Here is a 6,591-nt window from a genome sequence, read left to right on the forward strand (position 1 = left end):
ACTTCAATTACAGCTTAATCAACGTTTACGCACCGACAAACGATAAATCCGACGACGTGAAGAACACGTTTTATGAATGTCTTGATAAAGCCTATTGAGAGTGCCCAAAGCATGACGTGAAAATTGTTATCGGAGACGCTAACGCTCAGGTCGGTAGAGAGGACTTTTTCCGTCCCATAATTGGTAGCGAGAGCCTTCACTCCGCTACCATTGACAACGGCCTACGGCTAGTAAATTTCACTGCTGCCAGAGGGACTTTGCACGAATGAATATCCGAAAGCACACCTGGAGACAACCAAATGGTGAAACTTGCAACCAGATAAACCATGTTCTGGTGGATGGGCACCATTTCTCGGATGTTATCGATGTGCGGACATTCAGAGGTCCGAACATTGACTCGTTGTCAGTAAAACTCGATCACGGTTGTCAACTGGATCGAACGAAAGAACACAGCGAACGATGCGTTACAATATCCAGCGATTGTCGGCGCAAGGAGTATCAGCTAAGTACCACCAGAAGCTCGAGAAACTGGTAAATTATGCTTGGACATGGTTTTCCGGCGAAACTGATACGGCTGATTCGTTTAACGTTGGACGGATCGAAATCAAGTGTAAGGGTTGCGGATGAAATATCGACGTCATTTGTTACCTTAGATGGATTAAATCAGGGTGATGCACTCTCGAATCTACTGTTCAATATAGCGCTCGAGGAAGCGATTTGGAGAGCTGGTGTGCAAAGAAGCGGTACCATTATCACAAGATCGCATATGCTCCTTGGATTTGCGGACGATATCGATATTATCGGGATTGATCACCGTGCCGTGGATGAGGCTTTTGTGCCTTTTAAGAGGAAGACAGCGAGGATTGGACTCACGATCAATACCAGCAATACGAAGTACATGGTCGCTGGAAATCAACGTGGGTTCATTAGTGGTGGTGGAAGTGAAATGGTGCTGGATGGTGAAAAATTTGAAGTGGTAGAAGAATTTGTGTATCTTGGAACATTAGTGACGTGCGATAATGATGTTTCCCAGGAGGTGAAAAGGCGTATTGCAGCTTCAAATAGGGCTTATTACGGACTTCGTAACCAGCTTAAGTCTCTTAGTCTGCAATCGAAAACAAAACTCGCGCTGTATACTACTCTGATTCTTCCGGTGGCTTTATACGGCCATGAAACATGGACGTTGAAGGAGGCTGATTGGAGAGCTTTCGGAGTGTTTGAGTGTAAGGTGCTGCGGACAATACTCGGCGGTAAACAGGAGAACGGTATCTGTCGGCGTCGCATGAATCATGAACTGTGCCAGGTGTATAAAGGGCCGGATATTTATTCATGTTGTTCGTATGCCGGAAGAACGTCAAGCAAAGATAATATTTAGCAGATAACCCGAAGAGGCCGCAGGCTTCGTGGAAGGTCGCGTAGACGATGGCTTTTTGCAGTTGAAGAGGACTTGAGGGCGCTCAATGTTCAGGGCGACTAGAAGCGATTGGCTCAGGATCGAGTCCAGTGGAAAAGGATACTTCATTCGGCGTAGGTTCATCGAGGAGCAGTAGCCCATCAAGTATCAAGTAAGTATGGGGTGAAAAGATTATCTCCTCCACTTAGTTTGCACTGATTAGTAGTTTTATTGTGATGAAACTTCGATTTTATTACCATTGAAAAAGCGCCATCTCATGCATTAAACGTTTTGACTACTACCTTAAATTACGAAAATTATATACGAATATCAAACAATGCTTTCGTAGAATTGTGTATTATATGTGCAATATTGTAGGAAAAATATATTTACGCTCATCTATATTGAACAAACACTCCGATGTGTGTTTTTGCGAAGCCTGCAGATGCAGCTTCACATCAGCGAGATGGCGGGCGGCAGGGACAGTCAGGCGATATAAATGTCCATGTAAACGGTTTAAAATGCATCGCAATCGACCGGAGAAAATCGCGAATGACACCGGCGACCCCGGCTGAGATATGTGTGAAATTAAAAATTCAAAATTGCCACAATAAAAAGTCATCGGAATTAAATTATGGTGGAAATTTATCATCTACGGAAGGGGGTACGACGCGTGGCGGATGACGACGGCAGACTTCGAGAAACCGGTGCATTAACGATTTCAGCGGGATGCCGGGAATGGAAGAAAGCATTTCATTTCTCCTTTTCGACGAACCCGGCCGACAGCAGCGGTGGCTGGAATGAGAGAGAAATAATCGCGCGGAAGCTGCGAGTAAAAGCTTTGGCGAATCGAATCGAACCCAATTCAATCCCCAATCGTCGCGGCGCAGAAGAAGAATGCTGGAAACCTGTTTGTGACATTTTTGCTCATATCTCTTTCTTTATTTTCGTTATAAAAATTTTCGATGTGTGCATAAAAAATATTTTATAAATTAAGTGGAACGATCTTGAAGTCTCACTGGGGCAGCGGGGGTAAAAGAAGTACACAAAATTACGTTGGTGAAAACGATTGGGATTGGGACGATTGCAGCGAGGAAGATCATGCGGTGTGAGCAATGCGCAATAATAGGAATGAGCCCCATCAAGTCCAGCTCAGCGGAAGGCGCACCGAAGCTTTTTTTGTAGCCCACGGTTGGGCAATGACGTCCAGACCATCACCATGGGGAAGAGGCGTCTGGAGTTTGTTTGCATGTGACCTGTTGCTTTTGTTGTTGTTGTTATCTAAACGTCTTTTATGGGCAGTTCCTTGAATTCAAACAACCTTCACGCACGTCCAGCTGAGTTGTTTATTTTTTTCGGCTGAGTGTTCTCCGGTGGTTCCATGTCATGTTGGCATGTGGTTGGTGTATTGCGTGTTCAGGAGGAAAATTGTGGTTGCAATTCTTGTACATAAATGATGATACAAATCATGGAAGACATATGGTATGTAGGTACAGGTATTGTGGTGGATTGTAGAATTTTGAATGTTCCGTTGTTACCAAATTACGACCATAATAGAGACAATATACAACAAATCTAATTTGCACATATTAGTTTGCTGCTCGTGGCTCAGGAACGTGAATTCTGTTGCGTAGGACTTTCTCCGAGGTTGGAGAACGGATTTCAATTCTTTTTTATCTAATTCACTGACCCATATTCGGGTTACCGTATCGATAGGTTATGGATGATTTTTTTAAATCATTTAAGTAGCTTACATCTAAACAGATAATACTGAATCAACAATTTGATGCCACAATACATGATTCGCAGCCGCATCACTCCAACCACGGCGAAATCCACTGGGATGTAGGCTGCAGAAAGATTCCACCTTCCAGGTCCCCAGGGTGGACTAAAAAAGTAAAATTCTCCTACAGGTATTGTTTAGATAACATTTAGAATTATGAGGACTTTTAACCAAGATTGCATAGGAATTAAGCAATTTCAAATTCTGTTAAGCAATATAACACAAATTATGCAAACTTCTGGTATCAGCTGATCTGGAAGGATACATAGAAGTGATAACCGAACCTCGACAAATGTGATAAGATTTGTAAAACTGTTTGCTCGGCATTATAAATTTTCAAGCCCATAATAAATATTTTTAAGATTACCCTCGATTCCCACAGAGAGAGTGCTTGCCTTTATTTCGTTTATATCTTTCACATGCTGTGCATTTGCCCATCGGGTTTTCAAACATTGTTATTAATGTCGATGCTGGGTGGGTAATATCCGGAAATCAGGTAATAACTTTGATTGAGCTATAATATAAAACAAATATGAAACAAATGTACATCTTTAGTTACTCACCTTATCAGATTATTCAGGTTTATCAATTGGATATGCTCCTTCAATGCACTCGAACTATTTAGCGAGCTTTAATATTTAGTAGATAATCCTACCTATTAACAACTCACACTACTGATCGTTTCAACCATACACAAATGGCAGCTGCCAAACAGCACTAAATACCATTATCAAACTCATAAATTCCCTTTTCTTCTAAAAATTTACACCATGAACAACTTCTTCCACGCAGCTCCAAACAAGTGACTTGAAATCTCCGCACAAGGCGATGTTCACTCACGAAAACTATCTCACTTGGGTTACAGCGAAAAGGTTCAATCCCCTTCGTTGCCGGAGCTACCGGACGCATTAATTATTTCCTTCTGCTGGAGCCGTCACGTTTTCACGTCACTCTTTTTGCCTTCCACATTAAACACAAAACCACCAGCAGCGAGCGATAAAGGTGCAGCAAATTCCTAAGGTGTACGCTTCTGCGTTGCTCCCTCGTCTCCGCCGAGATGGTCCAAAAATTTGCGCCGGAAAGCCGCTCAAGAAATTCCAACCGAGCCAGCCAACCGTCCGTGATGTCAGCAGCACGCACGCAAAAAGAAATAACCTTCACTCAAGAATCCCCTCGAAAGCGCAAGACGTATAGAGAACAGACCGCACCACACGCGAAGATCCGGTACAAGTCCAGTAGTTAACGTTGTGCAACGTCGGCCGGTCTCAGAGTCACCGCGCGCAAGAGTCGAAACCGCAACCGTGTTCCCACAGGTACCGCTATGCGAGTCGAACTGATCTGCAGTGGTCGCAGTCTTCAGCGAGGAACCCCCCTTTGCTTGCTTTACTTGCGAGATGCTGGCTGGTGTTTGCGAAAATCCAAAAGAGTCATTCCACCAACCACAAGACCGGCCCGGTGGGTTGCAGAACAACTCTTCGATCAACTTTTCGACGACACGAACTGAAAGTTTCCAAAACAACAAATCCACGACGCCCAAGGTATTTAGGCAGAGAACGGCAATCGCGCGCGACGACTGCACCATAGGCCGAGTTCAGCGAGACTGCGGCGGCGACCGGCAACCGGCGATGACGAACGTATGGAACACAGACCTGCTGGGAGCTCTTCGATTCAGCACCATGCAATGGATGAATGGCTGGGCACATGGACGGGAATGGGGCAACCAGCAACAACTTCCAATAACAAAAGGGGTACAGCGGATGAATGATTATTATGGGCCCGCGATGACGATGATGACGGTGTGCCGGTTTGGTGATGGTGCGAACTGAGGTAAGAACTAATGATCGGTCGAACAATCGTTACAGGTCGCTACACACGTGGACGGTTGCCGGAGAAAAGAGAAGGAAAAACTGAATGAAGTGCACCCCTTGATACTTGATACTGAGGATAGGGTTGATCGTTATTCGAGTTTATAAGTACATATTCGAATTTGAAGGCGTCTTTTATTATTGTCTGTAGAAAAAGATTGAGAGGTTTTGGCAACTTTGTCGAGACTTTGCTAAGGTGAATTTAAATATGCATAAATATTCTTTATGTAAAGAATCATGGCCGCACTTAAGAAACTCAACGTCTGATTTATAACTTGCTCATGCCATCTTCTTTTTCTTCTTCTTCTTTTTCTTTCTCTTCTTCGATGGTTCTACATTCCATCTGGAACCTGGGCTACTTTTCAACTTAGTACAGTAAACTCTCCCTTACTCGATATTGAAGGTACCATCGAGTTAGGGATGTATCGAGATAGGGAACACATTTATATTTCTTCGAATACATAGTTAAAATTTGTTTCCTTACTAAGTGAATTGAGAAGTGAGATGTTCGAAGTGAAGAGTGAACAGCGAGAACTGAGAAGTGAGAAATGAGATGTTCGAAATAAGTACAGAGTAGTGATATATGAGTTCTGGGAAACGAAAGTGAGTATTGAGTAGTGAGAAGTGTGCAGTAACATGTGTGTTAGGGTGGCTCAAATTAGTATGGGAAAAACTTTTTTCAATTTTTTTGATGGGCCGCCCTCTTATTTGGCTCTATTTGAGGCCCTGATGCTCTGGACAAAATTTCAGCCAAATCGGTCAACGTTTGGGCGGTGCTAAACTCGTTGGAAGTTTATATGCAAAAATGTATGCAGAAACATCCAAAAACAGTGAATTGCAGTTGGACGGCACAACTTACGGTGCAGAACTATGATACTCATTCAGATCTTGAGGAATTTAATACAGAATGTTATGCAGAAAACCGCGAGAAGATTAGAGTTTGCCCGGCTAAGTTATTAGCATTTCTCTGAAGTGGGGTTTGAGCAAATTTCGTTTCTTTTACCTTTGAAAAGAAATAAATTCACCCCTACAACACTCCAGTAAAATGCTAATATCTTTGTCTAATAAACTCTAATCTTCTCGCGGTTTTCAGCATAACATTCTGTATTTAATTCTACAAGAACTGAATGAGTATCATGATTCTTGATCGTAAATTGTGCCGTCCAACTGCAAATCACTGTTTTTGGATGTTTCTGCATACATTTTTCCATATAAACTTCCGACGAGTTTAGCACTGCCCAAACTTCGACCGATTTGGCTGAAATTTTGTCATGAGCATCAGGGCATCAAATAGAACCGAATAAGAGGGCGGCCCATCAATAAAATTGAAAAAGTGTTTTTTGAGCCACCCTAATGTGTGTAGATGAAAGTGGGAAGTAAGTGATGAGAAGTGAGGTGTGATAGTAGCAAAGTGAGAAGATGGATGTGAGTAGTGAGAAGAACAGAAATAAGGGGTGAGAAGTGAGAGATAATAATTAGGAAGTCAGAAGCGAAATGTTGAGTAGTGAGATGTAAGTGGAGAGATATAAAACAGAAAGGAAAAGGAAGAC

General features: G+C 42.9%; 1 protein-coding gene across 3 annotated transcripts in view; it reads right to left on the minus strand.

The window, feature by feature from the left end:
• The window catches only part of LOC134214527 (EGFR adapter protein-like), a 184,915-nt gene extending 180,121 nt beyond the window's left edge, over nt 1-4,794 (minus strand). For 2 of the 3 annotated variants that reach the window (XM_062693884.1, XM_062693883.1), the window contains exon 1: nt 3,740-4,793. The gene's annotated coding sequence lies outside the window, so the exon portion shown is untranslated. Of the gene's footprint in view, nt 1-3,739 lie in introns of all 3 variants that reach the window. The other variant, XM_062693885.1, reaches the window with a different exon arrangement.
• Nucleotides 4,795-6,591: the final 1,797 nt, after the last annotated feature.

This window comes from Armigeres subalbatus, chromosome 2, assembly GCF_024139115.2.
Source record: "Armigeres subalbatus isolate Guangzhou_Male chromosome 2, GZ_Asu_2, whole genome shotgun sequence".
NCBI lineage: Eukaryota > Metazoa > Arthropoda > Insecta > Diptera > Culicidae > Armigeres > Armigeres subalbatus.